General features: G+C 49.0%; 1 protein-coding gene across 1 annotated transcript in view; it reads left to right on the top strand.

The window, feature by feature from the left end:
• The window catches only part of SYN2 (synapsin II), a 1,092,985-nt gene that overhangs the window by 345,792 nt on the left and 728,920 nt on the right, over positions 1–18,273 (top strand). The window lies entirely within an intron of this gene.

The raw sequence follows: 18,273 nt of genomic DNA, 5'->3' as shown, positions 1-18,273 counted from the left end.
TATTTTTCCAAACTATCTCCATGTAAAGAAAAAAGTAAAAATGTTTACTTCTTAATTAAAATATAAATGATTTACGATAAAAGGGCAAATTGCTACAATCGGTTAAGGAAAATTAGCAAACTCTGAGAAATTAACAGAAATGGTTAATCTTCCTGGTGATAGTTTGTCTGTTTGTGGCTTTAAAAACCTTGTTTTAAGAACCTATTTCTGCAGTTGGGCTATTTCTAAATTATGAAAGTGGTAAGTGTTGCTATCACTTGAAGTTGTTGGGTGCTATTCATCAGCCTGGAAGGCCTGTATGGTAGCATTGCAATTCATGCTGGTAGTTAGCACTTCCCTCAATAAGCCATCTAGCCGGCATCACGTATACAGCCATAAATATCTACAATGTGTCGGCGTAGGCCTATGCGTCCAGAAAATTCTAACTACTCTGTCACTTCGGCCTTGTGCTTTTCCAGGTTTCCCATAACACGGCAGAAATTGGAACTGTGAGATGCATGATTATTGATAAATAATCCATGTAGGGCCGGAAGGTGAAACTATTCTAGATTTTTTGCTTACTTCATCAATTGACAAAAAACTCATTGGTCCTGCTTCTGAAAGATTTTGATTAGGAGTGGGCAATAAATTCCGCTCCACCGGCGGAGTTCGCAGAGTTTTGCCCGCTCCGTGTTGTGTGCTGGATTTTTTCTCACGCACAGGTGACCAACAGTAGTTGGTGAGTGAGAATTGGCATCCCCTAGTACGATTTTCAGGTGATAGGATGGAACCCGGTGGGATTATCTCAATGCGGCCGAGACCGTTCTAGGTGAGAAAGCTGCAGCTCAAGTATGAGAAAGCTGCAGCTCGAGTAGAAAATCGAATGGAGCTTCAGCAAAGAAGCAGCGCCCTCTGGCATGCTGCGTGGTATTGTTTGTGCTGATTTTGCAGCGTGGAACAAGTTCTCAGTGCTAAAAATCAGTGCAAGCAGAGCGACATGCAGATTCCGGCCTGCTTGCGGAACTCCGCGGAATATCACAGAGTTTTCATGTAGTGGGGTGAAATTCTTTAAGTTCCGCCCACCCCTAATTTTTTATATGGGTCGGTGTGACTAACTGTTATAGTACTCCTGAATTCTATAGTAATGTAAGTGCCCATAAAATGAAGTCACAGCAAAATGTTTGTGAATCAGTCCCACTGTCACTTGTGTGCCAGGGTATCCGGATAGACATGAAGCGACCGCAGGGCCACTCTTGTCTCGGAAAATTAGGAATACAAGTCATATTGTAATGCCACATGTGCCAGGTTTACTGTCTTTAAATATCATTAGTGAGAATATAGTACATAAAACCTCTTCCAAATATTATGGAACATGTGGTTACATAGGTACTATGATGAGTCACAGATAATTTGAAGAGAAATATCAGTCCTGGAACAATAGCATCCCTCGGCCACTTCATGAGATCACGAAACTAGAAAATCCTTAAATAATGAAAATAGATGATATCCAATAGCGATAGCTGCTAAGCCAGCGGCCAGGCAGGGAAGGACCGGTTTAAGACCATACTGGCTAATCATCCCCAGGACCCAAGAGGAATATGAATCAAACTGTCTTAATGAAAAGATGAAAAACATATAAAATGGCACTAAAGTGTACTTCAGAGAGATAGGCCTGGCTGTTTTTCAAGAGCAGCAGAGAAACGTCAATATTTCCCACTGTGAGATTTTGTAGCTCACGTGGCTTTTGCTCTGTCACACCTTTTCATACAGAAGGAGCAGCATGACGGAGTATCATCTAAGTATAGGTTGGGGGTAGGTGAGGGGAACAAAGGCTAGGCAAAGATTGATTATATCGAAATCTGGAGTCAGCCAAATATGGACGGAGGCAAATATGGGAAGACGTTATTCTGCAGCAAAATTAGGGATTATTTTAATACTAGTGATGGAAGCTTTGGTTGGAATTGAAAGACACCTTTTTACACTAATTGATTAATGGGTGGGGATGGGTGTTTATTTTGCGTTTCTAGTGAATATACAAAATAAACCCATATACACCTCATGAAAATCATTTAATTTCACAAGTTCAATGAAAGGCTAAAAAATATACAATTATCCTAATACATAGCTTCACTGGAATCCATTACAATATTGATGATCATATTGTCTTTTGCAGTAGCCTAATCCTCCCTCTATCATTAAATGATCTAATTCACTCTGGATTGACAATTTCTTTTTACCTTGATACAGAAATTGGATTGTTGTCTTGAAATATTACTGGAAAAATAAGCATCTTCCTTATCGGTATTCATAGCCACCTTTAGTTGCTCACAATGTCGGTAGGTGTCTGTTAGATCTGGCATCATTGGCGCGGGTCTCCCTTCCTCTTTTCGCTTCCTATCTTTTATGTTGGCTGGATTTAGATGCTCTGGCCGCTTCCCTGTTCCGGTCCCCGCAGTCCCGCCTCCCCTCACTGCCCATTGGCTACCCAGCCTCCCGCCTCCCTGCTGACCCTCCCTCCGGGCTCCTACTTAGGGATCCTCACCGCGCTGGTCAGTGTGACCCCCCTGTGACCCACAGGCGGTCGCTCCTATCCCCTGCTGCTGCCTACGCCTGCTGCTGCCTACGCCTGCCGCTGCCTACGCCTGCCGCTGCCTTTCACCCACTGCAACCCCCGTTGGCGCCACTTACCTCCTTCCGCCGCTCTCAGGTACCGGCCTCCGCTCGCTGCCTGCTTGTTTTTCTTCTTTTTCGCCGTTTCCGCCGCCACTGCCCCGGTCACTCTTTCCCCTCCTCCCGCTTCCCTGTTCCGGTCCCCGCAGTCCCGCCTCCCCTCACTGCCCATTGGCTACCCAGCCTCCCGCCTCCCTGCTGACCCTCCCTCCGGGCTCCTACTTAGGGATCCTCACCGCGCTGGTCAGTGTGACCCCCCTGTGACCCACAGGCGGTCGCTCCTATCCCCTGCTGCTGCCTACGCCTGCTGCTGCCTACGCCTGCCGCTGCCTACGCCTGCCGCTGCCTTTCACCCACTGCAACCCCCGTTGGCGCCACTTACCTCCTTCCGCCGCTCTCAGGTACCGGCCTCCGCTCGCTGCCTGCTTGTTTTTCTTCTTTTTCGCCGTTTCCGCCGCCACTGCCCCGGTCACTCTTTCCCCTCCTCCCGCTTCCCTGTTCCGGTCCCCGCAGTCCCGCCTCCCCTCACTGCCCATTGGCTACCCAGCCTCCCGCCTCCCTGCTGACCCTCCCTCCGGGCTCCTACTTAGGGATCCTCACCGCGCTGGTCAGTGTGACCCCCCTGTGACCCACAGGCGGTCGCTCCTATCCCCTGCTGCTGCCTACGCCTGCTGCTGCCTACGCCTGCCGCTGCCTACGCCTGCCGCTGCCTTTCACCCACTGCAACCCCCGTTGGCGCCACTTACCTCCTTCCGCCGCTCTCAGGTACCGGCCTCCGCTCGCTGCCTGCTTGTTTTTCTTCTTTTTCGCCGTTTCCGCCGCCACTGCCCCGGTCACTCTTTCCCCTCCTCCCGCTTCCCTGTTCCGGTCCCCGCAGTCCCGCCTCCCCTCACTGCCCATTGGCTACCCAGCCTCCCGCCTCCCTGCTGACCCTCCCTCCGGGCTCCTACTTAGGGATCCTCACCGCGCTGGTCAGTGTGACCCCCCTGTGACCCACAGGCGGTCGCTCCTATCCCCTGCTGCTGCCTACGCCTGCTGCTGCCTACGCCTGCCGCTGCCTACGCCTGCCGCTGCCTTTCACCCACTGCAACCCCCGTTGGCGCCACTTACCTCCTTCCGCCGCTCTCAGGTACCGGCCTCCGCTCGCTGCCTGCTTGTTTTTCTTCTTTTTCGCCGTTTCCGCCGCCACTGCCCCGGTCACTCTTTCCCCTCCTCCCGCTTCCCTGTTCCGGTCCCCGCAGTCCCGCCTCCCCTCACTGCCCATTGGCTACCCAGCCTCCCGCCTCCCTGCTGACCCTCCCTCCGGGCTCCTACTTATGACGCCCCTTCCGCGACCGCGCAGCGGACGCGCGCAGCGGGAGCGCCGATTGAGCGCCGAAGGTGCGCCAAAGGTAAGCCCGTCCGCGCCTGGACCGCGCCCAGCGCCAGACTCCCTGGTCCCCGCGCCCGCCAGCCCCCCCGCAGGATCTACGACTTCGCTACGCTCATCGCACTCAAAACCGCCCGAGCTCCCGGATGCTACCGAGCGTCCCCGCGACGCACCCATGGACCCTTCACCTGCCGATCCTGCAACTTCTCTTGCCTCCAAACAAGCACCACGCCCACCAAGACGGACAACAGCAACCACCTCAAGTGCATCCTGCTCAACACCCGCTCCGTCCACAGACACGCCGTGGAACTCTGGAACCTCCTCGACACCGCATCTCCGGACGTCGCCTTCCTCACGGAAACCTGGATGAACGACTCTTCAGCCCCCGACATCGCCATAGCCATCCCGGACGGCTACAAGATCATCAGGAAGGATCGCGTCAACCAGACCGGAGGAGGCATCGCCATCGTACACAAGAGCACCATTCGCATCTCGACTGACTCCATCGACGTATTCAACGCCGCCGAATACCTGCACTTCCAGATCCACACCGACCCCAAGACTACCCTCAGAGGCACCCTCATCTACAGACCCCCGGGACCACGCGCACAGTTCTGCGAAGACATCGCCGACTTCATCAGCCCTCACGCCCTCCCCTCCGCCGACTACATCCTCCTCGGGGACCTCAACTTCCACCTGGAGAACAACAATGACCACAACACCACCGCCCTGCTGGATAACCTCGCCAACCTCGGACTTCAGCAACTGGTCAACACCCCCACCCACTTCGCCGGCCACACGCTCGACCCACTCTTCTCGTCCAGCAAGCACGTCACCTTTAGCCACTCCACCGGACTTCACTGGACCGACCACAGCTGCGTCCATTTCAGCTTCAGAAAGAACACGGTCCACAATCACCCGAAGCAGGCTCCCCACAGAAACTGGAGCAAGATCACCGCCGACCAGCTCGCCACCTCCCTCAGCCAGAGCCCACCTGCCAGGACCACGGACCCTAACACAGCTGCCCTCGACCTCACGCAGTGGCTGACCTCCTGTGCCGACGACCTCGCCCCACTGAAGAACCCCCCCTCCAGACCCAGAAGCAAGAAGGCCCCCTGGTTCACCGACGAACTCAAGGACTCCAAGAAGGCCTGCCGCACCCTCGAGAAGGCCTGGCTCCTCAACAAGACCGCCGACAACAGAACAGCACTCAAACTCGCCACTCGCAGACATCACCAGCTCATCCGCACCACCAAGAAGAAATCTCTGCGGGAACGACTGGACAAGAACGCCCATGACAGCAAGGAGCTCTTCAACATCGTCAAGGAGTTCTCCAACCCCAGCACCGGCAACAACGACATCACTCCCTCACAGGACCTCTGCGACTCCCTCGCCTCGTACTTCCACCGCAAGATCGCCGACATCCACAACAGCTTCGACATTTCACCCCCGCACCCATCGGTTGTACCTTCGCGCCCCGCCGCCACCCTCCAGACATGGACCGAGGTGACCCCCGAAGACACGTCACGCATGATGAACACCATCCACTCCGGATCTCCGACCGACCCGTGCCCCCATCATGTCTTCAACAAGGCAGCCTCTACCATCGCACCCCACCTCCGAGACATCATCAACACCTCCTTCAACACAGCAACCTTCCCGGAGAGCTGGAAGCACGCCGAACTCAGCGCTCTGCTGAAGAAACCAACAGCGGACCCGACCGACCTCAAGAACTACCGCCCCATCTCGCTCCTTCCTTTCCCGGCCAAAGTCATCGAGAAGGTCGTCAACAAGCAACTGGCAGCCTTCCTCGAGACGAACGGATCCCTCGACCCATCACAGTCCGGATTCAGAGCCAACCACAGCACCGAGACAGCCCTCATCGCAGCCACCGACGACATCCGAGCCCTGCTCGACAACGGCGAAACAGCGGCACTCATCCTCCTAGACCTCTCCGCAGCATTTGACACTGTCTGCCACCGCACACTAGTCCAACGCCTCAACGACACCGGCATCCAAGGGAAGGCTCTGGAATGGATCATCTCATACCTCTCCGGCAGAACACAGAGAGTACGCCTCCCTCCGTTCCGCTCCGAGGCCACCAAAGTCATCTGCGGCGTCCCGCAAGGATCGTCGCTCAGCCCTACTCTCTTCAACATCTACATGAAACCCCTCGCTGCCATCGCACGCCAACACAACCTCAACATCATTTCCTACGCCGATGACACCCAGCTGATTCTCTCCCTCTCCAGAGACCCCGACACCGCCAAAGCCAGCCTGCACGAAGGGATGACAGACGTCGCTGAATGGATGAACATCAGCCGCCTGAAACTGAACACGGACAAGACAGAAGTCCTCATTCTGGGACCATCACCCTCCGCATGGGACGACTCCTGGTGGCCCCCGGCACTAGGCACCGCACCTGAACCGACGGACCACGCACGCAACTTGGGCGTCATACTGGATTCCTCCCTATCGATGACCAGACAAGTCAACGCCGTCTCCTCAGCTTGCTTCCACAACCTCCGCTTGCTCCGAAAGATCTTCCGATGGATCCCGACCGAGACCAGGAAGACGGTCACCCACGCTCTCGTCACCAGCAGACTAGACTACGGAAACACCCTCTACGCCGGTACTACAGCCAAGCTTCAGAAAAGACTTCAGCGTATCCAGAACGCCTCCGCCCGACTCATCCTGGACGTCCCCCGACGCAGCCACATCTCGTGCCACCTGAGAGACCTGCACTGGCTCCCTGTCAACAAGAGGATCACGTTCAGACTCCTCACCCACGCACACAAGTCCCTCCACGACCTAGGCCCAGGGTACCTCAACAGCCGCCTCACCTTCTACACGCCCACCCGCCGGCTACGTTCCGCTAACCTCGCCCTCGCCGTCGTCCCTCGCATCCAGAGAGCCACCGCTGGAGGAAGGTCATTCTCCTACCTGGCAGCTAAGACTTGGAACTCCCTACCCGTCCACCTGCGGATGACCCAGGACCACCTGGCCTTCAGGAAACAGCTCAAGACCTGGCTGTTCGAGCAGTAGCAGACCCCCTTCCCCAAGCGCCTTGAGACCCTTACGGGTGAGTAGTGCGCGATATAAGTTCCATGATTGATTGATTGATTGCCACTGCTAATCAGTGCAACAGCGGGAATGCTCCCTGTGTAAAGATGACTGTATGAATTGGGATAACCATAATTGGCTCGTTTGGTCTACCTGTCAGTCCCTAGTATAAGAGCACTGTGTGTGCCCAGGGCTGGTAGACCAAATGCTGCTGGTGGGCCTGCAGCGCTGATTTGCGCTACCCACCGAAGCAGCTTTCAAAGTATGTCTGTGTAGTATGTTCTAATAGCGAGTTACCCTCCATTTCACTGTTTACTATTGTGCGGCTATCCCTTCTCATAGGCCAGAATGGGCAGGCTGAGTATTACATTCCATAATCCTACCTGCCCCCAGGAACCTGATAGGAAATTCGAATTTGATATGTTTAGGCTCAGGACATTGAGATACATCTTTTAGTAAGGATCATTTGCATATCCCGTGTTCAAAAATGCCTCTTCTAGAAATGAGGTATTTTCTTGCCTAAGCTTTCCTGTAGGCTTTGCTAGTATGTGTATTAGCCGTCTGGTTTTGGAGCAGCAGGGCCAGCTGGGTCAGACCTGGCTGGAGAGAGAGATCGGCATTTAGAGCATGGGCAGGGCTGACTCTTAGATCTGAGCAGGGCCGAGCCTGGCAAGGTGAATGATGGCTACACCTCCCACTGGGCGTCTGATAGCAGACCCCCTGATTCTCAAAGGGCAGGATGTCGCCACGTAAACCAAGTGCTCCCCGACCCGACCGAACTGGTTCTGGCTGGATTCAGTGATTTGTGACTTTAGAGAACAAAGACTTTTTAGGTATAAAACGCTGCGCTGAAACCTTTTTCAAGTGTGTTCCTTCTGGATGTCAAGACGAAACTCTGTCCAAGTGAACAGAGGAAAGGACTTTGAAACTTTCACCAAGCTTGCTGAAGAAACTACCCGAGGGCCTGAATTGAGAGTGCCTCCTGCTGAAGTCTCAGGGACATTAGACTTCACCCTGTCAGCCGTCTGAATTCCTGTGCAAGGGATTCTACTTGCAGGTGAGGCCTCCGTCGAGTAATCTGGAGCCTCTAGTTCAACTGTGAGGAACGCGGACTGGTAACCCTTGTTAACTCAGTGTGGGCCGCCGCAGCTAAGAGAGAGCTGCTGCCGCTGGGAGCCCGCCTTAATATGAACCTTTGGAACCTTCGCTGAATATGTCTGGGCCGCCGCAGTTAAGAGAGAGCTGTAGCTGCTGAGTGCCTGCCATTGTGCCAGCCTGGTCGAGATCATCCTTTGTCCTGTGGGCCGCCGCAGCTAAGAGAGAGCTGCTGCCGCTGAGTGCCCGCACTTGTGTCAGCTGTGCATCATCGTGATTCGTCCTGTGTGCCGCCGCAGCTAAGAGAGAGCTGCTGCCGCTGAGTGCCCGCACCTTTGCCAACTTTGCATCATTGTGATTTGTCCTGTGGGCCGCCGCAGCTAAGAGAGAGCTGCTGCCGCTGAGTGCCCGCACCTTTGCCATCTTTGCATCATCGTGATTTGTCCTGTGGGCTGCCGCAGCTAAGAGAGAGCTGCTGCCGCTGAGTGCCCGCACTTTTGGCAAATTTGCATCATCATGATTTGTCCTGTGGGCCGCAGCAGCTAAGAGAGAGCTGCTGCCGCTGAGTGCCCGCACCTTTGCCAACTTTGCATCATCGTGATTCGTTCTGTGGGACGCCGCAGCTAGGAGAGAGCTGCTGCCGCTGTGAGCCCACCACGGAGCTGCATGACGAGAGTCATCGCCATCACGAGCTCGGGCCGCCGCAGCCGCGTGCTGCTGCCGCTGAGAGCCCGCCTGTCCTTGAGTGCCCGGATCATTGTGAGTGCACGTTGCGGACCACTGCAGTCAAGAGTTTTGGTCGCTGGGAGTCCGCCTGTCACCGCCTCTGCTTCTTTGAGAAGCTGTGTGCTGTGCCCCGTCCAACGGCAGGTACCTGGTGTGCAACAGGTCGCGTAGGCCCAGGCCTTGAACTCAGTCAGTGCCACGTTCTGGTGAATACGTTATTGCATTTTTAAGTCCATACTGATTTACGTGCATTGTGGCTTGTTAAAACGCTTTGAAAGTCTTGTGTTAAACCTTAGATAAAGATACTATTTTTCTATACCTACTTGAGTTGTGTCCTTTTGTGGTGTCGTTACTGCCTAATTGTGCATGATCATAAATACTTCACACACTGCCTCTGAGATAGGCCTAACTGTTCGTGCTACGTTACCACAGGGTTGAGCAGGGGGTATCAAAGGGGGTAGCCCATTTGCCCTGACTTAGGAAGAAGGGTCCCTATTTGGACATTGGCGCCAGCCATTGCCAACTAGAGACCCCCATTTCTAACAGTGTCCAAATCCAACATCCACGCTGTTGTAATATATTAATACAGTGCTCCACTCCCCATTGGTTATAGCCAGGGCCACTGGAATTATGTGGCAGGAGAGGGCCAAATTATGAGTAAGGGTTGAGTAAATCATGCTACAATAAAAGGCAAATTATGCAGCATAGTGTGACACATTTAATAATAGATTTACTTCCTTATCAGTCATTATTAAACTTGGTGACGCTTTCTGTGCTTTGACTACACCTCATTAGTATCAGTTTAACACCCAAGTATAGCAATAAGCAACAGAAAGGTGACTAGTCCAGCTTTTTAAAGGGCCATACACTGTGCAGCAACACCTGTTGCCACATTTCTAGTAAGTTTGGGACTATTTGAGCGAGAAACATTTTTTGTTGTTAAAATCTGCAGATTGTGTCAGATGATGGATTATGTGGCAAATGCGGCAAAAGTATAATATTGCAAAAATTTCTGTGGCCATACAATTGCGTAATTCCAGGGGCCCTGGTTATAGTCTGAAATATCTTGTAAAGAATTTCGAGTGGCCACAATAATATGACCAAAAGAGTAAAAAAAAAAACTGATAAATGAACAGTGGGAGGTATAGATTTACAATTCTTATCTACACATCTTCATACCTTGAGGATATGTAGATCATCAACGTACATAAATGGGATGTTACGTATAGATAATTTATACATGCTTACTTTTTGATATTTTGGTACTCAATATTCTGGTCAGGATTTGGTGACCACTCAATTTTCCTTCTGCAATTTTCTGAAACCGCACCATTTTGTAAAATCTTAATAATAATGGTCATACATAGGATTCACATTTAATTAAATATACTTAGCTTTTTGTGCTCTCAGTTACAGTTTGACCATTTTGTTACACAGCACCAAAGAAACAGATTTTTCATTATCTCTAATATTAATATATCAAGTCGTGCTCTGTAATATGAAGCTTAAGTAAACATTCATGCTTTCAACCTCATTTCATTGAATGTAATTGTTAGCAATGTTCTGTATTGTGATGTATGAATTCAATGTATGGTAACGCACTGTAGTTCCCTTCGGTAGTGCCCAGTGCTATATGTACCATTGTGTAATCTGCTCCATTAATATGCAGCACTGTTGCGGTATGGAGGAGAGTTGCTCTTGCTATCTTACCTAGTGCATGTTATTGACCCTAATTCAAGTGGTAATTAAGAATGAGCAAATGTTTAGCTAATCTTGTGTTAGACGTAGCATCCTTCCTGTGGTTTTCCCCTAATTTCTTTCCTTCAGACTTCCTGTTTTGCTCACTTTGTTTTTGCTAGGATTAGGTCTCTGCACGCTTTACCACCACTAACCGATGCTAAAGTGCTGTGCCCTCTCATTAAAACATGGTAAAATTGGATTATACCCGGTAGGCACATTTAATTTACATGTAGGTCCCTAGTAAACTGGCATTACCTATGCTGCAGGGCAGTAAATTAAATGGTACTACGTTTTTTTTTTGTAAACATTTGTATTAATTTTACACCATCAGTAGTCAGGCACATCATACAATTTACATCAATATGCTGATACTTGTGATCAAACTATGTCAACTCATTTCAATTTCCTACCCCCCCACCCAGATGGAAATCAGGTGTGATAACATATTGGCAACAGTTTGATGCAGATACAGGCATGTAATAGGACGAGTTCCCAATATACTGTGGACAAGTCGTGAGACAACATTTCTTTAGGCCTCGAATAGTTCTCAGGGCTTCCCAAGATTACCGTGCATGACAGTGCATAAATCAGATATCTTCATTTTTGCTGTTCGCCTATGTCATCCAGATCTGGTGTACTTTCCCTCGTATGTAAATCTAACAGCATCTGTCTCCATGCTCCCAAATAATCTTCTGACTTTTTGTCCCTCCTAACTTGCTTCTTTCTGACCTCTACAGCAGTCACCCACTCCATGTCCCGCAACCATTCTCCATGACCCGGTGGGCACATGTTTAACCATTTAATAGTAATTCAGTGCTTGGCATGCCATTTCAATCTGGCAAAATAAACATTTTACCAGGCCCAAACATTCGATTTTAGCACACTTAAATCACCCCTAGATTGAGCCGTAGACAGCCCAGAGGGCAGGGTGCAATGCATTGAAACAGTAGGCCATGTACCTTTTAGTGTCCTGATTGTGAAAAACTCTTAAATATGTTTTTCACTATTGCAAGACCAACCTCTCCAATAGGATAGCATTGGAGTTACCTTATTACATTTACTAAGCTGTAATTGCCAAAAGGGAGCAGGTGACTAGTTCATGTTTGGAGTTTTAGGATTTGTACTGAAAAGTTTTAACTTATGCTGAAGTCAGATTTTAAATTACAATTTTGAAAATGACACTTTTAGAAAGTTGCTATTTTCCTGCCTTAGCCATTTGGTACCTGCAGCCATTCTCTGTTTCACAGGACTGGGTGTAGTTGACAGTTGGGCTTATTGTATTCCTCATAGACAGCCACACACAATAGGAGGCATAGGTGTGCATGAATGGCTATTGCTGGTTAGATGGGAGGGAGGAGCTGGGTCCAGCCCCACTTACATTTGAATAGGCTGTGTCCTGCTGCCACAAAAAGGGCTGCATGCCCCCTGTAGTTAGTCTGGAGCCAGGGCACGGAAGGCAGAGCACCTTTGCATATCAAATGCCTGCCTCTAGAAGCTTCTACCCATTTCAAAGACACATGGGTATACATTCTGGACCTCAGAAGCCAACTCTTCAGTACACTTCAGGACCTGTGGATACTTTCCCAGGAAAAAGGACTGCTGTGCTGATGAAATGACTGGCACTCTGCTGGACTACTGCTCTGGGCTGTTGCCTTGCTGACTCACCTACTACTCTCTTGACTGGGTGATGACTGGACCAACATCTGTTAAATGGAGGATCACCATAGTAACTTCAAGGGCTAGGTAATTGGCCTCCTGACTTGAGACTCAGGGACAGAAGGCTCCTACAACCTCGACCCCAGTACCTTGACTCTGCCATCTATGAGTTTACCCTGACAAGTGGTACCACCCCAGTCCTGGACACTTGGAAGTGGGCTAGTGGTGCTCTGCCAGCCTCTGTGGATCCAGAGGAACCAACGCATGTCCTCTTTTGCATGGCAGAACCATTGCATCGCCACTGCTGCTTGTATTAGACCTATCAAAAAGGCCCGCATCACCTCCGCAGCCTCTTCAGAATCGCCGCTGCATGATGCATCCTCAATGCAGGTCCTCGCATCCCTCGTCGACAGCAGCCTCAACGACTACAATAGACTCTACATCGCAGACTCATTGTTCATCAGAACCTTTAAATTGCCCCAACTGCGCATGGCATCCTCAATGGCAGGCTTTGCATTGCACGCCCTCGACAGGATCCTCGACGATGATGCAGGACATTGCATTGCAGCCTCGCCGCACCTGGAAACCAAAGCATCGCTTTGGCTATGTGACTCATCTTCATTATTTAAGGTACTTTTTTTTAGAGGGCCTAACTGGATCACTGTAGCTGTCCTGAGCTCCGTCGTGGTCAGCCTGAACTTGTGACTTTGTCCCAGACTGCAGCGACCAGATATACTCAGTTGTCGCTTTGTGCTTTTTAGTGCCATTTTCACTAAAATCTTAAAAATTGCATATCTCCTGTTCTACTGATTGGAGTTTTGCCATTTTGAACTTGTTCTATTTATTAAAAAATATTTAATTTTTCTAACTTAGTGTGACCTTTTTTATGGTGTATTCACATTATTACTGTTTGAATTGTTGAACAAATACTCTCCACTTTGCCTCTAAGTTAAGCCTGACTTCTCTGTGCCAAGCTACCAGAGGGTTGAGAACAGGTTAATTTAGGGTTGGCTTCTGTATCACCCTGGCAAGGATTGTGGTTGCTGTTTGACCAGGGCTCACACCCTAGTTAGCAAACAACCCAATTGTATACACCTTGCATAGTCTCAAACAATTAGGGAATTTAGCATCATGTGAAATATACGTAATGTGAAATTATAGGCACTGTTTTGTACTGTGAACTGGTTCAAGCAGAAAATGTCTCTGAGGAAACAAATTTGGCAGAAAATGTATTGAAGGAGACATTGTTTATTTTCACCTTGAAGATGTTCTCTTGCCCATATCTTGAGTGTTTTTTGATAGCAAAATATGCCCTTGCTCTCAGTTTTCACGTGCGATGCCCCAAGGTGTATTTCACTAAATGTATTTATAATTTCTTGTAAATTTTCATATTATCTGAGCAAAATGTGATCGATTGTGCCCATTTAAAATTTAGCTTTCCATACTCCACCTTTTCTAGGTTTCAGGGGCAGATATATAAACTCCCACTAAATGATGCTTCAAGAAGAACGGCTGCTTATGAAGAAGCTGGTCCACACCAGGTTTGGGTGACCAGTGTGCCATTTCTTTATTTAACACTTTTTCAAGTACCAATTTCCAAATTTCATTTCATGTTTAGTTGCTTTTATTAGACAAAGTATCATTCTTTTGTGCTAATGCGACTAACGACCAGCAGATTCCCTTTGTACTCAAATGATTTTTTAATGGGTAGTTTTTCTTTGATTAAGGCTTAGTCAATTGCTGTTAACATACCCTGGAACTAGGGGTGTAGAGGTGCTACGACACCCCTAGAATAACCTTGCAGGAGTTAAAAAGAATGATCAATAAAGTTGCCTTTTATTTTGTTTGTAACTGTAACGTGTTAAGCAGTCAAAAGCGAAGGTCAAATGTCCTGCCATGTCCTCTAACAAATTGCTACTTATTCTGTTTTTTAGCATGGAGACTAGTGTTTACTTTTCTCTTAACTTCCTGAAAAGTGAGTGAATTTTGTAACCAAGTGGCAATCCTCCTGGGAACAGAAAGTGTGAAAGAAAAAGGCTGCAGCTAGGCAATAACACACAGCAAAATTGAAATGCTCATAAATGAACTTTGCAAATATTTCAGAATATATTAGTGCAAAGGACTACTAAAGCAGAAACAAATTCCACACATTTTTGTCTATGCATCATATAGTTTTAGCAGTTTATCTGCATGCCTGATGCAAATTTAAAAGTCATTACAAGACAGCTTTTCAATAGGAAATGTGATTTCTGTGAATGTCAGTACCCTACCATGCCATACTTTACACCTTTATTTGGAACAAAATGCTTCAGAATTCATCACTAGACACATACTATAACTAGGGGTGGCCAGTGAACTCTGCTCCGCCAGCGGAGTTTGCAAAGGTTTTCCAACTCCGCTGGGATTGCGGAGTTCGGCAAAAAATTTGTATCCCGCGACGTGGTGGATGTTGCCCCCGCCACCCAACCCTGATAGTGGCCGATGATAGTTCTGGCCTCATGGATCTATGTTTCCAGCCTCAACTCCGTGCCATGGCTCACATAGGCAGGATACAACATGGATCACACAGAATCTTGGAGTCCAGCAGACATGAGATCCCCAACCGCTGGCAGGATCCAAGCCACAACGGTGCCCCTTAGCGCACTTATTCGACACTCACAGCTCGGGTATGCGTGACCAGTTGCTTGTACAAACTGCTACAATTGTCTTGGGTTCATCGCCCATTTACTTGTTTGATCTGGAGTGTTGGCAAACTCAATTAAGAGCCTGGTGTGTTAGCATCCACGGTAATGTTCCCATTGAATGGTTCTGCCAATAAAAAGTGCTCCAAGACTTCAAAGGCTGAAATTGGATCTGGAAGTGATAGAATACATTCAGAATCTGAGTAGCATTTATAGGTGGGGGTTGCCCTTTCAGTGGAAACATGCTAAAATCTTACACGAAGATAAATCTACCACCTGCCTGCTACTTACACAGACAGTCTGTGAATTTAGTTTAAAGTCCGCTGTCCATTGTTGATTTGTGATGGATGTCATTTGTCCATGTTTTCAGCACTTCCGGTTCACACAACAACTGATTCCACGGCTCAATATATATTGGGGGTGGTCTGAAAGTTGGGGCAGAACTGGCAATGTAAAAGGTACCTATGGTGGGAGGTTTAGCAGCATCTTACCCAATCCTAGTACACCCAATTGAATTCCAAATTGTTGACTGGTTGAGGTGTCGCACAAGCCTCTGTCTAAGTTGGGCTGGTAGGGTACAGCTGGTGGGTGCCGCTTTGATCGGAGTGGGCTGGGCTTGCTGGAGGCATTGGTCAGTCGCAGAACCTCTCAGTGTCATACTTTCTTATTGAAATAACTGAGGGGGGATGGAATGTTTGTAATATTTTATCCTCCTTTCTTATCATTGTTGGGAGTGTAGCCTCTTGAGAGAATGTGGAAATGGTGCTTTGTTGAGTGACATAATGAGGCTGGCTTCGCTTTATCGTGAAAGGCTTTGGGACAGGGTGCCTGTGATCCAACGCTGGGCAGAGCTGCCGCAAATGCTACAGGATGTCGAAAAGGGGCCGGCTTGTATATTTAATAAACCCAAGCTGTACCAGCCTTAAGCTTATTATTTTCCTGCCTTTTCTGGGCTCCTACACTGCTCCCAACCACATGAAATGACTAATCCTGAAACAAGAGTGGGGAGCAGAACTCCGCGGAATTCCACAGAGTTTTATACAGCTCAGCGGAATTCCGCATAGTGCAACTCTTCAACCTCCGCCCACACCTAACTATAACCCTACCATTCTCCTGCTGATAAGAAGTGTCTCCTTTGCTTTACTTGTCTTTTAGGTAGGGCTTTGATTTTTCACAAACCCTGTGACTTCAGTGATGTAACATTGATGGCAGCACCCCCACTCTCAAAATTGTTCCAGCACCTGCCTTCAACCTGGTTGATGATGATTCTCCTAAGGAGGCCAACAGTGCTTAATTTGAGCTGGTGATTGCAGGTGGGGCCCACTCACAACTCAACTTGAACTTCACCATCTTCTAAACAACACTCATTCAGGTCTCAGAAAGAACCACAGCACCAAAACAGCACTCATCGTGGGCACCGATGACATTCGAAACATGCTGGACAGTGGAGAAACAGCATCCCACATCCTGCTTGACCTCTATGCAGCCTACAGCACTGTCTCCCATAACACCTTTATCAGAAGACTGCACAAGAGTGGCATACAAGAATCCACTCTCAAATGGATCTGTTCCTTCCTCATGGGAGGAACGCAAAGGGTCTGGCTGCCAATCTTTATATCAGAGACCAAAAAATTGATATGCGGAGTCCCACAGGATCTGTCCCTCAGCCCCACCCTTTTCAACATATACATGACATCGCTCCCCAACATCATCCGATCACAAGACATCACCATCATCTCCTACACCGATGACACCCAACTCATCCTCTACCTCAGACTGCGTCTTTTTCATGTTAAGTTTATCCACAGATTGTACAGGACCCATGCTGGTTACATAGGGCCAGTTTAAGTGAGGATGCAAGATCCTTCCTACATCTGGCCTGGGAGTGTCCGGAGTTGGCAAGATACTGGAAAAGCGTCTTTGAGGTGCTGGCCTTGCTGACAGGCACTGCAGTGGTATGCTCCCCCCTGGTGGCTCTGTTAGGTTATGTGCGTGGAATAGTTGCTGAGCATAGGAAATTGGTGGCCATGCTATTACTCTTGGCGAAGAGCAGGGTAGCTATCTGTTGGGGCCGCCAGCGTAGTCCGAGGGTAATGGAGTGGCTGAAGGACGCAGCATTCTGCGATAACCATTTGTCCGAAAACTGGGAATTGATGCCTGCACAGGCTCGCCCAAACACATAATGGCACCATTAAAGACTTATTTAGACTCTAACTCCTCACACAATGACGACAGGGCAGCAGTGTAAGCATGGACACTGTGTATGGGGCACCTTTTACGTCCATAGTCAGTTTGAAATACAGACATTGCTGTAGAATCTCACCTTTGCTTGAACCAGAGAGAAATCGCCTTCCTCCCTTCCTGTTCTGTTATCTTGACATCTTTTTCTGTATCCCCCCCCCCCCCTTTTTCTACTGTCCCTCCCTCTGTATCCCCATCCCTCCTTCACTGGGGCCAGTGAAGAGCCCTTGAACACTACTCAGGAAGATGAATGCCACGGATAGCAGCAGAACGCATAAAGGGACCGGGATACTGTCTCAATTATATGTTTAGGAAGTATGTATGGATACCTACTGAGGTCACTCTGTTTAATACAAAGCTGCTCACTGTATGTATGGAGCCATGACGCGGATATGTATCTTTTCATTGTCTCGATTTACTCTTCTGAAAAATGTCGATAAATAAACTCATCCTCTACCTGACAGACAAAACAACCACCACCAGAACTAACTTCATTAACCCAATGACCATGGTAGAAGACTGGATGCGAACCAACTGGCTGCAGCTCATCTCCGACAACACGGAAGTACTGGTCTTCAGCAACAAGACCTCGCCATAGGACTCCACCAGGTGGTTGTTAGAGCTAGGACCAACACCCACACACCACACTAGAAATCTAGGGATCATTCTAGATGACAAGTTGAACATGACAACTCAGGTCAATGCAGTGTGTACCTCCTGCTTCCACATCCTATGCATGCTGTGAAAAATCTTGAAATGGTTGCCTCAGAACACCAGGCTGACACTCAAGCACTCATCGCCAGCAGGCTGGGCTACAGAAACACTCTATGCCAGAATCTATCAAAGAGAGAAAGCAAGCATGAAAAAGAACCTGCAGGAGTGAGAATAGAGGCTGGTAGTAGATTAAAGAGGCATGAGATGGAATCAAGCCCACACATCCTTGGTTTTCGGCACCTCAGACGTTTGATAGCACCAGCAGTGTGCTTCCCTCTAGCACGTATTCCTTTTCAAATGAACTACTGGAAGTCAATTGTGTTTAGTGCGTTTCAGTGT

The sequence above is a fragment of the Triturus cristatus genome, chromosome 9 (genome assembly GCF_964204655.1).
Source record: "Triturus cristatus chromosome 9, aTriCri1.1, whole genome shotgun sequence".
Taxonomy (NCBI): Eukaryota; Metazoa; Chordata; class Amphibia; order Caudata; family Salamandridae; genus Triturus; species Triturus cristatus.
This window is presented reverse-complemented; position numbering and strand designations above follow the sequence as displayed.